This window comes from Tenebrio molitor, chromosome 7, assembly GCF_963966145.1.
Source record: "Tenebrio molitor chromosome 7, icTenMoli1.1, whole genome shotgun sequence".
In the NCBI taxonomy this organism is placed as follows: domain Eukaryota; kingdom Metazoa; phylum Arthropoda; class Insecta; order Coleoptera; family Tenebrionidae; genus Tenebrio; species Tenebrio molitor.
The window spans coordinates 22,309,277-22,328,808 of NC_091052.1; the positions used below are offsets into that span (position 1 = coordinate 22,309,277).

Genomic DNA, 19,532 nt, shown 5'->3' on the forward strand with positions numbered 1-19,532 from the left:
TTATTTCCTAGTTAGGGTGATTTTTCGATTCGCAATATCAACATTATTAAACATACAATTTGTTAGTCCATTGGACAATATAATAAAACACAGTAACGGTAGCGAATCACCCCAATTACGCTGAAAGAGAAATTAAACTCCAAAATTGGTTGTTGTTCTGTCTGCAACTAATTGTTGAACTGAAGCTGGTTAATGAATGTAACAACAAATTTTGTTTGTTTAAATTTAACGGAAAGCATACGGAAGAAAGACGTAAGAAAACTGTAAATTTCGTAGTACTAACCCTGTTAGATGTCGCCCCCAGTACTACAGCGGTACCATTTTTACATTTTCACGATTTTCTACGTTTTTCTTACAGAAATTTCTACCTACTTTCCTTGTAAAACTATGTTAGTAAATGGGCAGTAATCATACGGTGCAAGGTTTGCTTACAATGATTAAATAAAGAAAATTGGTTTGTACATCAGAATTACGATTACTCCAGCTTAAATTAGGGTTAAATTGGATATCATAATGTTCAGAAAAATACAGCGCGTCTTTCTAAAGTAGTGGGTTTGTAACTTGACTTTGTTTAACCAAGAATTTATTAATTGCGCTAAATTTTTCCCGCGACTGACCACACGTGCAAGTGTAATCTGATATCTTACTTAAAAGTCTCGATCTGTAACGCGCCTCTCGCCCCCTTAACTAATCGGACCACCCTTGGCTGACGACGCTGGTTTTAAAATCTAAATTGCAGACACCAAATTCTAGTGGACCAATTCATTTGTGAATATTTTAAACGATTCGACCGATTTACAAAGATTTAAACTAATTAACAAATTTTACTATATGGATTTAGCAACCCCGAACAAAGCTTCCTATTCAATGTAAACATCTTCTGAGAAATTTAAATGAAACATCATTTACGGCAACCCCAGATCAATTGGATTATTAGCAACGTTGTTAATTTTAGTTCAATTTTGTCTTTATCACTCAAGATACACGGTTACTTCTTTCTAAACGGATGTATTAATTTATTTAGCGTTATATCTCTATTTTCGCCGATTTTAAACAACAATTAACTTATTTATCTTTTCGTATGCAAATGAGTGCCTTACTTGGTCGACTGTCTATGAATCCCGGTAGGCGTCTCGCCACCCTGATAACTTAAAGAAATACCAGATGGCCTTTTGAAAGAAACTAAAGAAGATAATTTTGCGATTTGCAACGGTCTTAAATTCCAGGAAACACTTCGTGGGAACGGCTCTGTTTTTCTCAACATTCTGATATTTACAAAACATGTGTGTATTTAAAATGGAAATAAATGGAATTTCGTAAATTGAACAGAAACAATTTGGAGGTCGTAAAGACAAATCTGAATTTGTTGAATTGAAGATGAATATTTTCCGCGATGGGAATAAAATAAAATTTGTAAATACCGCGTTCATCACATTCGCCTCCGGTCTTGCGTTGCTTCGTAGATGCGGCGTAAGACATCGCATAGTAGGTAGACGGTACCTTGTTGATGGTAGCACAGGTGGATGCGCCGGAATGGTGGATGCGCCAGAATGGTGGATGCGCCTCGGAGAGTCGGTGCGCTCAGAACTATGGATGTGCCCTGGAATAGCGCTGCTGGAACTTTTTGCGGATTTATTTGTCTCGTCGGTGGTAGAATTGCAAGTCATATTGGTCATATTGTACACCCCTTTTATTTCGTTCGACACTGGATCGGCGATCTGGGGGCCTACCACCGACTTCGGTGAGTTTTCTCACCAGTGAAAAAACTCACGTGCATTTTGTCACTCATTTATTAAAAACGCTACTATTGACATTGCGTGAGATGAGAAATTTCACCGATTAGTTTTGTCATCTGTTAGATATCGCAACGTTGCAATTCGTGTTCGTTGCTTAGCAACATATAGGTTTTGATCGTGCTTTTGACATTTAACAAATCATTTTTCACGATTTTTGAAACTTTATAATCAATCATAAAAGTGACGAAAGAGCAAAAAGAAATTTTAGTCGAGTTTATGCGGACTCACCCAGAATTAATTTCTGGAAAATTCTCCGCAAAAAGAGTGGGAAGCGTGGAAAAAGGTAATTTTTCATATTCGTTACTTTAGAATTTATATATATCTACATCGTTCAAAGGGTGCAAAGTGGAATATAACTAAATATACAAATTTGACATCTACCAAACATAACATCAAAAAATTAGAACCGATTTTTTGTTAATAGGTAACTTTTCAGGTGCTCAGCCTATTTTGCAGTACTCAGCAAGCTAAGTGCTTCAAATAGTCAGCCACGCACCTGAAAACTGGTGGTGACAGATATGGCAAGACTTGTGTGCCAGAACAAAATAAGAAGATGCTGTGAATTGGAGAAAAGCCAATAAAACAGGAGGTGGAGTGGACAGTTTTGCAATTTTCAGTCATTGTCACAAACTGAAGAATTTATTGCTGCAGTGTTGACACCAGTTGCTGTTTTGAATGCTCCTGGTTCTGACGATCCTCCATCCTAATCAATTAGTTCAGTGACTTCAGTGCCTGCCAGTCCTAATAGTTGTTCAGCACCAAATCCTTCTCCTCGTCCAGCTGCACGCACCTCCCTCCAAAAAACCCGACCATTAGAAACGCCACCTGTAAATAAAATGATAAATAAACAATGCATAAAAGTTACATGTGCTCACTGAACTGAAACTGATGAATTTATTTGTGTCTGACACTTCTAAGGGCTTCCAAATTGTTAGGATACTTAATATAAGTATTTAGTACCTACTTAGGGGTGGTTCAAGGCTTCTGTTACTTCATGAAGTGCGTCACTCACACTTCGTTGAGAAATGCCTACGAAGCAATTGTATCCAACATCATCCAACACAAGCCTGATAGCTGCTTGTAGCATAGAAGCGTGTGCTGCCAACAAATAAAAAAATAATGAAGACAAAAAAAAATCTTATTAGCTTAATTACTTGAGTATGGATAGATAAATCACTGGGTCTTCTTTTCAGACGCATATAAGGTCACAATAAAATTAAATAACTCTTTGGACACCTGAAACAGCTTGACAAATTATCTTTCTGGCAATTCTCGCAAAAGATTTCCACTAATCTCCAGCAGCTCGCCTCAATAACACATCCACTTCTTCTCCAAATCCTCAATTAAATTGAGCATCATTAAATCATCCATTTTATGCACAAATTTGATTGCAGACCACTGGCAAAATAACACAAAGAATATTGTTGCGAATTGTAACTACAACTAAAACGCGTGGGTGAAGGAGTGAAAAACGAACACTTAGAATTAGATTAACAGCACACAAATTTGACAAACTGAATTTACAAAAGGTAACACTTTGAACGGTAAATTAATTGATAACATTGATTACAATAAAAACGGATTGAAATGGATTAGAATTGAAAATGAACGAAAAACCAGACAACCGGCGTCCGGCGTACCCACGTCGCGAACGAGGGGCGAGGGCAGGGCCACAGAACACACGCAGGGCGCAGGGGGGCTGCCTACCACCGACTTGGCGCCAGAACTACTGCCCATAGAGGCATAGATGGAGGGATGGTTCACTTTTAGATGAATAATTCCAAACAAATATAATCCACAGAGTCCACTTCAACCTAAAAAACACGCAAAGCACGTATTGTAATACATATTTTACAATTTACAAGTACAAAAACTATTGGGCACACTATGGGGTGTGTTAAAGAAAGAAACGTAGAATTAACAATGCAAGAAATAATAATCTCATCAAGATCAAGAAAGAGAGCGTTTGGTGAGTTACCTACCTGCGTTTTTCTTCAAATTTTGTCTGATATGTAATAATAAACCAAAAAGTATTAAATATTCACTTTGTTTAATTAAATATTTCATATATTATTCATTAAAACCAAGTATAATTCTTCATTTGAATTTAACACACTTCAAATGTCACATCTCACCATAATTTCACTCATAATAAAGCGATCGAAAAATCTCAAGCGTTTTCATTCGAGTTTTGTCACCGGTGAGAAAAGTCACAGCGTCAATTGTAGGGTTTTAGCAATTTTCATTAAAATGACGTCATTTTGGTGACAAAACTCACCGGTGAGAAATCTCACACGAGTCGGTGGTAGGCCCCCTGGTACGTGTTTGGATGCGGTTTGGCGATTATTTTGTACGGTCCCCGATACAATGGCATGAACTTGGCGAATTGTTGTGTTCTGGTGTCGGAAGTGACTTTGTTCTTCAGCAAAACCCAATCGTCCAGTTCTAGTATCGTAGTTTCACCCTTTTGATTTCGTTGACGCAGGTTCGCGTGATGTCGTAGGTTTTCGCGGACCTTGGCATGAATTTCTTCTCTGGAGAGTGGTGCTCGTTGCGGAAGTAAACCGGATGTAACGGCATCTAACGGATTTGGTGGTTTTCTGCCGTACAGAATTTCATGCGGGGAAAAGCCGGTACTGATGTGTGGAACGTAGTTCAAGCAGTCTTCGATGTTGTTCAGATGGTTGACCCAACTGGCGTGATTTTCTCGACAGTAAGCTCGGAAAATTCTACCTAGCTCCGGCATTACGCGCTCGCTGGGATTTGACTCTGGATGTCGAATCGATGAAAGTGTTGGCTGTATGTCGGCAGCTCTCAGACTTTTCTCCCAGGTGCTGGACAGGAACTGTGTGCCATGGTCACTCAATGCGCATTTTGGTTTGATGTATCCGGCGTAATTTTCGATGAGTCGTTTGGCAGCGACTTTGGCGGTGGCTTTTCTCAATGGGTAGAGCTTGAGAAATTTGCTGAAGGCGTCGATGACCACAAATACGTATGACGCCCCCAAGCGTCCGGTCGGTAACGGTCCGTAGAAATCGACGCAGACTAAGTCCCCAACATGGTCGTACAGGATCGGTGTTAGTGGCCCCTGGTGCGGACGGTTGGAACATTTTGTTTTCTGGCAAAGGTCGCAACTCCGGAGACGCTTCTTGATGGAACGGTACATGTTTGGCCAATAATATTCTCCCTTCATCGAGTTGTACACTTTGGTTGACCCGAAATGCCCCAGGAGTTGGTGGTGGTAGTCCACGAGTTTGATGATCAAACTCTCAGGTACGGCAATGCAGTCATCGTTCGAGTTTTGTGACCTGTGAACTAACACATTATTTGTTAAATTATATTGTGCCCAAACCCGTTGAGTCCTCGAATCTGGAGCAGCTCCGCCGGATCGTTTATTTTCGATTATCGGTCTCAATACTGGATCGTCGGTTTGATGTTGTTGAAGATCGGAGATCAATTGCAGCATTTCGGGTGTGTTGTGGACTTCAAACATTGCGACAATTGGTTGTTCACGTGGATATTCATAGCTGGCTTCACCGTCAGATGGATATCGTGAAAGAATATCGGCAACTACATTATCTTTTCCCTTCACTAACTCGATTTCGTAGTCATATTGCCCATATTGCAACGTCCATCGAGTTAGGCGTTAGTAGTTATATAGTGCTGGTTCTGGCTCACTCAAAAATCACGTTTTAGAATCATGTGTTTTGCGTGATCTCTTCAAAACGCCAGTTTCAGAATCATGTGTTTTGCGTGACCTTCAACTGTATCAGTCATGTCGCGATCAAAACGCTAGTTTTAATTTGCGTTTGTAGTTTATTCAAAACATAGTTTTTGATTCAGAGTAAATTATCTGATCATTACATCCGTTTTGGTTCCATCAAAAACATGGTTTTTGATTCAGGTAAATAAACGGTATTTTGCGTGACTTATATTTTTATAAGCTAGAAACATTGAGGAAGATATTGAAGTTTCATATTTCTGTGCTCTCTGCAAAACATAGTTTTTGATTCATGCAAATAAGTAGCATTTTGCATGATCTTTATTTTTCTGAAGGGGTCATTGTGTTTTCATTCATCTAAACATTGAGGTAGTGGGGGATCATTTTATAATTGTATGCTGAACTTACATTTTCATAGTATTAAAGCAGCTGCATAGTATCAAAATTAAACGATGAGTCATTTCTTAAAATCTATAAACGAAGAAACTCATCTTGTGCCATATGTGAGGCCAAGTTATTTAGAAATTGATAGAAGATTCCCCATTAAAAGATTTATTAAGACGGAAACTCAGTTTGGTGAACAAGTAGTCGTTGATTGTAGTGAATTTAAAACGCCTCTTCCACAACGGTTTACAGAAAAATTTAGCGAAAAAGTTATTCAAACTTTAAACAATTTATTGAAACAAGGAAAAAACATTTTTATGGTTAGTGAAGGAATAGTTGGAAGAACAACCAATATCAAGTTTGTTGAACAGACAGAAGAATAAATTTTTCTGGAGCTACACGAAAAAAAATGCCTGTTCCGATTAAATATAAGTGTCCATCATGCAAAGGTGAAAGTGATATGGAAGGTGTCAGATGTCTTCCTTGCGCCATGCATGATTTAATTAAGAGTCAACATTTTAAACATTTTTTACGAGAATATAGAACTAAAGAGTGAATTTGTGTGTTCCTAAATGTTATTATTATTTATTTGAAATTGTATATTTTGTAGTAATGTAAATATAAATAAACTTTCACATATTCATGTTGTTTTATTGCTACTATCACTACCATATTGTGATGTAAAATATTGCTTAATCACAATTATGTGAAGGTTGAAGATGCTGACTTAGGTTAGTCATCTCTATCCGGATGATTATGAACTGCAAAGTAAGGAAATAATGAAATAAAACACTAGATTCTTTATTATAATTTTATTAAAAATATAAATTACATTTGAATGTATTATGTGATGCTACTTTTATCAATCCAACTGTTGTGTGTGTTGTTTAGTCCTAACCATTTGACATACATTTTTTTTCCTTTTTTTCTTAAAACTTTTTCCACCAAGTAAATATCCGAATGTTTTACTTTCTGCAATTCTTCTTCATAAAATCCTCCTAATATATCTTCGCCCTGTACATCTTTTAATAAATATGTTGTTGGATTAGTTAGCTTTACTTTTTTAACAATGAAAATTTCGTTTGACCAATTGGCTGTATAACATTTATCAAAAATTTGACGATGTTTACTTATTCGTACATGATCACCAACAGAAAATTTATTATGTACATTTGCAAGCTTTATATGAGTATAAATTGATTTCAATATTGATCTTTCATTGCTTTTTTTAACATTTGCGGGTGTAGTTTTAATTGTGCTGTGATATTTGTTGTTATATTCGTTGGCGATTTTATCTAATATATTGACCCATTTATAATTTCCTTGAAAACTAAATTGTACCCACATTAATTGCTTTAGCGTTCTGTTGACCCGTTCAACTATAGATGCTTTAATAGAACTGAACGTACTATAATGATTAATTTTACGTTTTTTCATTAAACTTTGAAATTTTGTATTAAAAAACTCTTTACCGTTGTCAGTCTGTAAGTTTTTAGGTGGTGGTTTTACTTTTAGTAAAATATTCTCCATTGCTGTACTCACATCAATAGAATTTTTTGTCTTTAATGGAGCCATCCAGACGTACTTAGAAAAGCAATCAATTACAACTAAAATGTATTTAAATTGTTGATTTTCTTTGGCATATGGAATCATTTCCACAAGATCAGCTTGCAATGTTTCATTTAGTCCTTTAATTATAATACGACGACGTTTGAATTTTTTTCTTGCAGGCTTATGTAATTCTTTTACGATATCCATTTTGATGGAAGTAGGTTTATAACCATTATCTTTTAATTTGGAAACCATGCTTATTATAAATGTTTTATAATCGCTTTTTCATCATTGACTGACTGATTTTCAAATTTTATTGGACATTTAACAATTATTTGCGCAAATAAACATTTAAATTTATTGTTTTTAGTTTTCGATGTACTTTGTTTAACAACAAATGATATACTTGTTCCAAATTGCATTTGATAATTCAAAGCTTGTTCTTTAGTAAATAATTTATCATTTAAACTTATAAGAACCTCTTCATTGTTTAGAAGAATCTTTTCAATGGTACCCTGTTCTAATGGAAATTTATAATCAACTCTGTCAAATCCTATAATATATTTATTATCTACAATGGCATTAGCTTCAAATTTTAAAATTACGTTATAAAACATATATGAGGATGAAAGAATTTCTTTGTCACTAAACTTTGTCAATACCAATTGTGGATTTTTAACTAAGTGACGTCCAAATTTATCAAGCGTCATCATTCAATAATACCAGATTCACGCAATTCTTCTACAATTGAAACTATTTCGTTATTGTGACCCGAATGTCCCGCTGTCTGCGAAGCAACTAATAACCGAAGTCTTTCGACTAATTCATTTGGATCATCCCAGTAAACATAATTTATTCGATAATTATTTGTTTCTTTTATCATACCTTTACCGATGGCTTTTCTTGGTCTTTTAGGAGTTTCAGTATAATTTTGAGATGGAAAGTATAAGGGAGCAATAACTGATTTATATTTATCAGATCTAAGGCGAATTGGAGCAGAAGGATCAAAGTTAGGACGACAAGCATTGCCTAAATCCAAAATCTCTTTATATGTACTCAAGTCATTTTGTGTATACTTTTTAGGATTGTTTTTAAATAAAAGTTCATAGAGTCCCGGTGTTGTTTTATAAAAGTTGTTATCTACTTTAATGTCTTTGCCCATAAACTCTACAACAGATGAACCAATGAAGAATTTCTCTTGAAAGCTGTCGTGTCTTATGCCAGTCCTATGATCAAATTCTCGTTTCTTATCAAGAATCATAGCACTTATATATTGTCGTGGTATTTCATCAAAACTTTCTAAGTACTCAGTAAATAAATCTGTTCCAACAATATTTGAAATATTATTTTTACTTTCTTCAACTGAATTTTCAATTAACTCATCTAGTTCTATATTGTCTACATTTTCAGGTTCCTCTATAAAACTTTCTGGTTCTACCTCCCTTTTTAAAACTGATGCATCATGTGATGTACTTTGAAGTAGCTTATCAATTTCATTCAAATCAACTTTATCATCTTTTATTGAATCCATTCTTTTTTGAAGTTTAGAGATTCTATCCGAAAGAGTAAGTTTATTTTCGACGGGAATAATTTGTTTAAATGTTTCTTGTTTTTCTTCTTTAGGTTTAAAGTTGTTGACAATGCCTTTTTCTTGTAACTGATTGGATATTGTTTCAAGTCTTTTGGTAATAGGAGAAAAGGTGTTTTCATAAATAGACTCATCTTGTTTTAGCAAAGTCATTTTTCGCTTTACTTCATCTCTTTTCTTAATTAATTTTTTTAGATTGTCTGTGTCTGTATCATTAACTCTACTTTTTAAATTCATAGTTAATACAAATACGCAAAACGTTATCAAACCGTAAAAGCGTTACAAAGCGTTAACAAACTGCTTCTAAAACTGTGGAATTTGGTACTTTGTTTCGTTTATATAGTTTTTCTTACTGAAATTAAGGTTGTATGAAGCAATCAAAACCTTTTCTATAACCTCCACTATTGAAATCTTTTTCTTTGTCAATTACTAAAAAATTGAATTTATCCTGCCAACATAAATGACACATTTCTTTAAATTGTTCATAAGTGAGCTCCGAACTAACGTTGTCTCTATAAATGCGAAGTAAATTTAACTCATCTTGTTTAAATACTATTAAAAAATTTGCATTGTCTCTAATTAATTGTTTCGGAATTTTGGTATAAGTCTGACACAAATAGAAACAGTCAATATTTTTATGTCTACCCATACTAAAATATTCTCTCATAACATTTTGTTTATCGCAAGCTACATCATCAAAAATTATTAAGGAATTAGGTTTAACTTCTGATGAAGAGGGAATATTATTTTCTAGATTATTAAATGCAAAGAAATTCATTCCTTTTATAGGTTTTAATAATGTTTCTAAATACTGATATTTTGGTTGAAATAATGATTTTGAAAAAACATAGACGTTTTCAAATCGCAATCCATTAGGATGTTCAATTAAACTTATCATTGTATTGGTTTTACCACAGTTTGATGGTCCTACAATAAGACAACGTATAGTTGAGGGAAAAAGTCCTCCATGTCTTTTTTTGTTAATAGTTTTAAAATCATTGTTTGAAACTTGTAGTGTTATTGGTTGTTGTACTATTCGCATTTTGCATGAAACTAATGAGAAAATTTTCTGTAAACTATAAATATTCTTATCCAAACCTGTTTTGTTTTAGTTGTGTTTTAGTTGGTAAAACCTAAACTTCATAAAGTCTATATATGGCAGTAAAAAAACGAAAGCGTAACAGTCAAGTAAAAACGGTTAAAAAGAGATATAGTGGGCGTGGTATTCTAAATTCGGTGATAAATAAGCTACCCGTAGAACTTCATATTCCGGGTTATAATTATTGCGGACCAGGAACAAAACTATCAAAACGGCTTTCCAGAGGCGATAAAGGAGTTAATGATTTGGATGAAGCCTGCAAGGAACATGATATCGCTTATAATAAGAGTTTAGATCTAATCAATAGACATAAAGCAGACCGTGTCTTATTAGAGAAAGCAAAGCTTAGATTACGTTCTTCTAATTCTTCACTTGGAGAAAAAACTGCGGCTTTGGGTGTTGCATCTGCAATGAAAGCTAAATTAACACTTGGAATGGGTTGTTCATCAGCAAAAAAATCTCAGCGCTCAAAAACTAAATTTAAGAAAAGTAAAAAAGGATTAGGGTTTAACCAACTAAGAAAAATTGCAAAAACAGCAATTAAAGGAAAGAAGTTTAAAAACAACATTGATGTTATAAAAGCAGCAGTAAAAGCTGTAAAATCAGTAAAAAACAAAAGTCCTATTAAACATACACGCACTATTCCTATACCAAAAACTGGTGGATTTTTACCGCTTATTCCAATTTTTGCTGCATTAGGGGCCTTAGGTTCTTTAGGTGGTGGTGCTGCAGCAATTGCAAAAGCAGTAAATGATACTAAAGCAGCTAAAGAACAACTTAAAGAAACTCAAAGACATAATCAAAATATGGAAGCCATTGCATTAAATAAGTCTAAATCAGGAAAAGGATTGTTTTTAAAACCTTATAAAAAGGGATTCGGTCTTTTTTTAGGACCATGGAAATCACCAAGGACATTCCTATAAAGCTTCCAAAACGTGCCTTAACAAATATTGATTTAAAAAAATTTGCAAAACTATTAGAAATTCATAATTTTAGAGGAGTATTTATGAAAGATTCATTGCCTAAATCAGGAGCAAAAGTTAACGAAACTGGTCTCATAAATTTAGATGATCAGAAAGGTAATGGAACTCACTGGACTGCTTATAAAAAAATTAATAACCAGGTCATTTATTTTGATAGCTTTGGCAACTTACCGCCACCTACAGAATTAGTTAAATATTTAAACAAAAACAATAAGTGTGAAATAATATATAATCATCAAACATTACAAAAGTTTGATACAGTAATTTGTGGACATTTGTGTTTAAAATTTTTGTACAACTATAATAATTAATAACGGATGTAGATAGTTTTTAGTTTAGCACAGTCTTTTGTATGTGTTTGTATCATGTCTGTTACGTTTACTTTAACAGGAACAAGTTCAATACTTTCAAGTAAATATTATCCTCCTTTAGTATTGGATAACAGTGAATACGCTTTAGGTTTAATAAACTTAGAAACATTTAATTCAATAGCAAACGTAACTAATTCAAATAACAAATTTTATTTTACCTTAATAAATCAAACAAAAGGTTTTATTGAAATTCCTGAGGGTTCTTATGAAATTGATGAACTCAATGCTTTTTTAAGTCAAGAACTTATTAGATATGTTAAAAACGAATCATTAAAAACAAATCACTACATGCAACAACCTACTTTACTTATAGAAGGAAATAACAATACCTTAAAATGTGAAATTAAATGTAGTCTTGATATTGACTTTACAAAAAAAGACACTATTGGTAGTTTACTAGGTTTCAGCAGTAATACACTTAGAGCAAACAAAAAACATATATCAGATAATCCTTGTAAAATATTCAAAGTAAATGCATTATGTGTGGAGTGTAATATTGTATCTGGTGCCTATCGCAATGGTAAAGAAGTGCATGTTATTCATGAATTTTTTCCTTGTGTACCTCCTGGATACAAAATAATAGAAACACCTTCTAGTGTTATTTATCTACCAGTTAACACTAAACAAATAGATGAGATAACAATTAAAATAACTGATCAAGATGGAAATATTGTCAATTTTAGAGGAGAAGTGCTAACAGTAAGGTTGCATTTGCGTAAAGTAAAATAGCGATCCTGCAATGGGAATAGTGTTTAATGTTAATAGTAAAATTGGTGCAGCATACAAGGGTAAAAATATAAATATCTCAAAAACAAATAAAATTTCTAGTCGAGTGAAAAACGTGAAAGTGTTAACTACAGCAAACCGTTTGTTTTTAAAATCTTTAGGATTTCGAGTAAAAGTATAAATTTAGCAAAATGAATTTTGAAATTCTGAATGTTCAGGAACCACCGTTGTTTGATATGACAATTGCTAATGCTGAAAAACGGACTCATCCACCTTATGCATCTAGTTCTTTTAATAACAATGATGAAATTAGAATTCCAATACAACAACAAGACATATACACTTTACCTTGGTACAGTACGTTACATGTTCAAGGAAAAGTAAAAGTGTATGGTAAAGATAATGCTGTTTTACCACCTTCAAGCGTTGAATTTGTTAACATGGGAATTTTATTTTTGTTTAATGAAATACGTTATGAAATATCAGGAGATTCCATTGATACTGTTAGAAATCCGGGAATTGCGTCTGTTTTAAAAGGATATGCAACATACAACGAATCACAAAGTAAGGCTCTTCAAAACAGTGGTTGGTTTCCCAAAGAACAATCTACTATTATTGATGGAGTGAGTGGTAGTTTTGATGTTATAATTCCACTTCACATGGTTTTGGGTTTGTGTGAAGACTTTAAAAAAGTTTTGGTAAATGCTCGACAAGAATTAGTACTACGTCGCGGTAGTGATGATAGTAATGCATTTTTGCTTGATGATGATTTAGATAAGACAGTAAAATTGTCTTTAGAAAAAATATCATGGAGAGTTCCTCATATTACAACAACAATAAAAGAACAATTAAAATTATTGGATATTGTTAAAAGTGCAAAAGAATTGTACATTCCTTTTCGAAGTCGAGAATTACATGAATATCCAGTTTTACCTCAAACACAAAAACATACATGGGCTATTAAATCTGCTATAGAAAAACCTCAATATGTAATGTTTGCATTACAAACAGATCGAAAAAATCAACTTACTAAAAACTGTAGTCGTTTTGATCATTGTTATTTAAGAAATATTAAAGTTTTCCTTAATGATACACATTATCCATATGACAATTTAAATATAAATTTTGTTAACAATCAATATGCTCTCTTATATGAAATGTTTACTAATTTTCAAAATTCTTTTCTTTACAAAGAAAGTGAACCTATTTTTACTCCAAAAGAGTTTAAAGATATTGCACCAATTGCAGTGATTGATTGTTCTAAACAAAACGAAGAATTAAAAAGAAGTGCAGTGGATATTAGAATAGAATTTGAAACAAGTGTAAATATACCTGATAAAACAACTGCTTATTGTTTAATTTTGCATGATAGAATAGCTAAATATATACCAATTAAAAACATAATATCTTTAGTTAGATAGGTTATAAGTAGGTACCCATGTATTTATTTATTTATTTAGTTATTGTTATTATTACTTAGGTAGTATTTAAGATAAATAGTTGTAGCACCTTAATTATGTAAGAAAATTTATAAATAAAAGACAAAAAAATATGAAAAGTGTTTTATTGAATAGATGATAATAATGTTAACAGAGTCAAAGTTTCTTTATAATCCTGGAGCTTTGTTGATGGCCATCTCGCTGAGTCTGGACCGCAAGTCCAACCTAGCTGAGCCTCTGGATCGCTGTTTCCTTTGGATATGTTTTCCTTTACCCATTGTAATATTTGGGAGTGTTTAACATTTTCATGAGGCTTAAATCTATATAAAACATCTTTATTTAATTTCAACGACAAAATCGCTATCTGAAGCTTTTTGTAGTCAGCTATGTATGAAACATTACATACAAATTGATCAATGCATGATACAACAGTTTGATGGTTTTGCAAAATATTCAACAATGGAAATTCCTTTGTGCAAATGTTTTGCAAATTGTGGTTGGACAATAAATCTAACAGATAATAAATATGTGATACATTTTTCTCTAAACCATGAGCAGTTAACAAGGCATATAATTTCGAATAAGAAAGCAAACTTACATTTTCTTTCCTACAGATATCTACAAATGTGTGTACATACTTATCTAAAAATTTTCTTTTGTGTAACAGTTTTACAAATATTTCAACATTAGCATTTTTTATGTAAAGAGACATTTTTGGAAAAATTTCACTTGGAATAATAAAGTCTTCTCGGTTCATCAGAGTAAAAAGTTTAAGTTTCGTTTGATGAGTGTCTTCATACAGGATCAGGTTATTTAAATGTTTCATATAAATTTTCTGTAGAGCATCTTGGGCTTCGATTTTGATTTGTAACAAAAGATCCATCTTGGAAACACTGGTTAGCACTGCAACAACAATAAAATAAAATTATTTGTGTTGCTAGTTTGTATGCAGTACCTCATTTTGTAGTTGATATCCCTTCCATTATTTACTTATGTACACATATGTACTTTACTCATAATTAATATTTTCTTCTTCTTTTTCTCTGTTAGGTGTCGCTTGATACATATAGCCCCAAGGCTTAGTGTCAGTTGTATCAAAGTTAAGAATACGTTTATCATCAAATGGACTTAAGACAATTTTTTTCTGTTTGATAGATGAGACCTTGTGGTTTTTAGATCTTATTAACTTTTGTACTTTTTCTAAAATTATTTGATCGAACAAACAATTTTTATAATCATTAAATGTGATGGCTTTTATTGAAGATTTTGTAGATCCTTTTGATTTTTTAACTAAATACTCTTTTGACTTATCGTCATCTACAGTGTAAGCATACATTTTTGATCTTAAACCAACAAATTCTAACATAATTTTACCATTGTTTTCATCTTTCATAAGGCCGGGTACTTTTTTGTTTCTTTGTATAATGTTATAAATATTGTTAGTTTCATAATCTGAGGTATCAAAAAGATGAAAATCTTTTTTAATATATTCATATATGTCATAAACTTTAAATTCATAGATTAAACTGTCAGTATCGGTATAAAGTAATTTTGCAGAGTTTTGGAAGGTTTTAATAACATAGTTGTAATGAAAATGATATAAGAAAGTTTTCGAAATATCTAAGATACTAAAACCAACGTATATTGGTTTATTCAGATAAACTTCTAATTTATTCATTTCAACAACAACAATATTTTCATCAAAAATAATGGAGCTATGAAAATTAGGTCTTGAAATTAATGCGCGTAGTCCCCAGCGTCCTCCATCCCATCTCGTTACCAATCGAATGTCTCTATGTTTTCTAACATTCTCCATACATTTACCATAAATAGCATTAATCATTAATTTATAGAAATCTTTTTCAAAATCATTTTTAGACTGTTGCCTGAGTTTGGTATTTAAGTCAATATATTGTTTAAGTCATGGTGATTGTTTGAATTTTAAAACTTTGTGAACTTTAGTTAATTTCATTCCCAGGTCTAAATACATTTTCAAATTTCTATAATGAATAATATAATTTTTTTTTGGAAATAATGTTAAAAGCAGTTTTTTAATTTTGGATGTAGAATTTGGTGGCACCATATGTTCAGGCGCCAATGGTAAATCGCTATGCATATCATGTATGCAAATGGGATAATCTAAATCACATTCAAGTATGTAACCAATTTGAGAAGTATTGGAGGTATATAATATTTGTTGAATGTTAAAATTTTCTAAAAACTCAAATTCACCATATGGCAAATATTCTGACATTGCTGCACCATATAAATTATTCACGTCAAAATACATTAAGTACTTGCTGTCTAAATTTTGTATAAAATTTTCTCTCATATATTTATTATTTGCTTTTGCATATCTATTTGAACACTGTGATACACCACCTCTTATTCCTTTTTCTATAAATAATATTTGATCAATATCCATCAAACGTTCTAATGTTATATTTGTGGTTTTGAGCATAGCATCAAATGTAAGTCCGGGAGTAGTAAAGTAATGTAAAGGATCTAAATCATATGTTTTTTTGCATGTATCACGAAAAGCTTCAAAAACATCTGCAAGTAAAAGAACATCAGTCTTTAAATACAAATCAGCATACTCTCCTATTGTTTTAATATGAAAGCAGTCCCAAACTTTTTTAGCATGATAATAGTCGCTGTCACTAATAGGTTCCTCAGTAAGTTCACTGTAAAGTGCTTCTTTACAAGGTAAAACGGTTTCCTCTAAACGTTCAAATGAATCAATGTAATCATAAGGAAATATACCTTTTTTTTGTTAATAACAAGAATTCTTCTTCGGTATTACAAAATAATTTTGTTATAGATTTTTGTTCGTTTTGTAAATTTGATGAAAGTTTTCCTAGAGCTTGAGACATAAAACGAAAAGAATCAACAAATCGTAAAGATACATTTGTGCCTGCAACATATTTAGTAAAAGAAATGTATTTTTCTTTATTTATAGGTAGCAATTTGATTGTTCCTTGAAACTGTGTTGATAGTTCTTTAATTATAAAATGAGCATCATATCCACTTAAGTTGTGAAAAACAACAGGAATGTAATGAGCATCTTTATAATTTAAGTTACAAGCTTGATGCGCTAAACCACGAAATTCTCCTGTTTGATGATTATGATCTCGTACTTTCATTTGGTTTGGTTGAAATGTTTGTTTGCAGATGTGACAATTGTCATTTGTTGTTGTTGTTGTTGTTGTTATTGTTGTCATTGGTAAAATTATTTTAAGCTGTTCATCACAAAACTGTGAAATTTCTTCCAACTCTTTAACAAACCACTGAATGCAATCTTTACCACGATAAATATTAAATTTAGAGAATGAATCGTTATAAGAGCATTTTAGATAATAGGCTATACTAAATGCAACATGATTTTGATATATTTTAGAATTAGATTTGGTAGAGTAATTATTGTCTGATGCCTTTTCTAAAATACTTTCTAAATCTGCGTATATAACAAAGGGAACTTTTTCTTTATAAGAATGATTTTCAAACTGCAAAAATTTCTTTGTTTCATCAGGTAATTTGACACAACATTGATTTGACTTTAGGCAATAACGCAAATGATTTTGGAGTAGATTGTCAGTGGTAAAAGAATTTAAACATCTCTCACACACAAAACATTTATTATTATGATTTGATAATTGTTTAGATAACAAACGAGATAAATTTTTAATCCACACAAAGTGATAAAGTAAGGACTTTTTAGAAGCAAAAGACAAATTTGGTTTAGTATTAATTGGCAACATTAATAAATTGATAACTTTAATATCAGCTTTATGTGTTTGTGAACTTAAAGAACAAGGCAAAATTTTTGAACGCTCAAAACAATATAAGTTAATGGCAAGATTGTTATGTTTTTCAAACTTTCTAACATCTTTAATTGTAATTGGAAACTGGATATTTTGATATTTTAACACATCTTTAAAATGTGGATAAGAAGAAATTCTATTAGCGTTTTTCTTTGCAGGATACAAAGCAGATACAACTGACCATAAAAAACAAAAATTATCATCATTTTCAACATTAATTACTGCATGTCTTTTTTTAATAAAATTTGGTACAGTTACAAACGTTGAAAAACCTATCTTTAATGGATCATACCTGTTAATATTTACTTTAAGCCCTACAACTTCATGAAGAGCCCATCCAGAATCCTTTTCTGCAAACTCTTCTAATTTATTCATTAATTTATCGGTAACGTTTTCTTTGTACCACCGTTTTAAATTAGTTGAAGTGTCAATTGGAACATTTTTTGTGCAAAAGCTTTTTATGTCAATTTCACCAGTTTGAGGTTTTATGAAATAAGCGGAGAAAATAACATTCACTTTTATCATAGACTCCTTTAAGATTTTTTTAATTTTAATTGAAAAACACTTAAAAGCTTTATTGAAAAAAATTAAAGGGTCTTTTATATTTAATGTTGATATAAAACCAGTACGAATTCTTCCATTAAAAGCTGATTCAATATTTTCCCATTTTACATTAGAGCAATTTCGATTTAAATTAGTTGAAAGTTTTCCTCCCGTTTTCAAAATTAAATTTTGTTTAAGTTTTTTTAATTTTAAACGATAATATTTTAAATATGATAAACTAGATTCTAAAGAATGAAGTGACTCTAAAACATTATTTTTATGCAATTTGTTTTTTATTGCTTTATTAACAATTTTGATTGTATTATTTATATGAATTTGAAATTTATTTAACTCATCTATAGTTTTTAATTTTGAGAAATATTCACGTACCACTTTTAAGACTCTTTTACATAAACGTGTGACGGTTTCCATTGAAGTTTAATAAAGAAGCTGCACAAACAATGTCAATATTCAAAAAAAGATTCTTATTTATAGTGAGATAAAAAGAATAAAATAATGGTGATAACATGTTAATTACCTAAAGTAAAAATAAATTGGGATATATTTTGCCGAAGATAAGCAAAATGTTTCTTTCTTTAAAAGTTGGTGGGAGACAAAAAGAGGGATGTAACAAGAGTGGGGACATTGAAATAAATATAGCAGTAATTGGCTTAGTTTTATACACTTTGATAATTGTCAACTTGCGAGTACTACAACCATGAATTTCCAAAATTTTGATAGTTGCAATAATCAAAATGGTAAGTTTTTTTTTTTTAATATAAAACTGTATTTCATATATTTATTATTTTAAAGGAATTGTTCAATGTCCCTACAACCCCTTCCATAAATGCTTGGAGCATCGTTTGTCGATCCACATGTACAAGGCTCATCGTGAGGAGTACATGAAAGACATGGACCGCAAGTGGAAAGAGGGTGCTGCGGAACGGCAAAGATTATGGGAAGAAATGAAGAAGAGACCAAAAATTGTCATCCCTCAAGTAAATTACACTCCCGATGATGAAAATTGGGATGATTGCGATGAAAATAATGTATTTGAGAATAAATAAATAAATGTTTATACTTTTATCTTTGTTATTATTATTAAATAACCATATAACACCCCTACTTAAAAAAAAAAAAAAAAAAAAAAAAAAAAAGTCCTGACTTTTCAATCCAGCTATGAGACATATCTTAGGAGAACCTACATCAGTAACAAAGTTTAACCCCCGTTTTTGGTCGGGCGGAAATGACTTTAATTTTATACTTTTTGGCACTTAAAACATTTTTATTTTTTAAAATGTTTATGATGGTTGGATTTAGAAAAATTCATGTTTTTAAATTGTTACTTTTTTAATTTTTTTTCTTTAAAAAGTGATGTTTTTTTACCAAAAAAAGGCACTTAAAAACATTTTAAATTTTTTTTAATTAAATCCTTGAATTCTCCATAAAAAATGCTACTTGTGGTTTTAATTTCAAATTTTTATCTCAAAATTAAATTAATTTAAGCTAA

At 31.7% G+C, this 19,532-nt stretch overlaps 2 long non-coding RNA genes across 2 annotated transcripts; one reads left to right on the forward strand and one right to left on the reverse strand.

Annotated features, from left to right (window-relative positions):
• Nucleotides 1-13,766: 13,766 nt before the first annotated feature.
• On the reverse strand, nt 13,767-14,949 carry LOC138134631 (uncharacterized). The gene is made up of 2 exons (XR_011160780.1): nt 14,614-14,949; nt 13,767-14,561 (listed from the first exon to the last, which is right to left on the reverse strand). It is a non-coding gene; the product is annotated as an uncharacterized lncRNA (long non-coding RNA).
• Nucleotides 14,950-17,715: 2,766 nt separating this feature from the next.
• Nucleotides 17,716-19,108, forward strand: LOC138134632 (uncharacterized). Its single transcript, XR_011160781.1, has 2 exons — nt 17,716-18,780; nt 18,836-19,108. It is a non-coding gene; the product is annotated as an uncharacterized lncRNA (long non-coding RNA).
• Nucleotides 19,109-19,532: the final 424 nt, after the last annotated feature.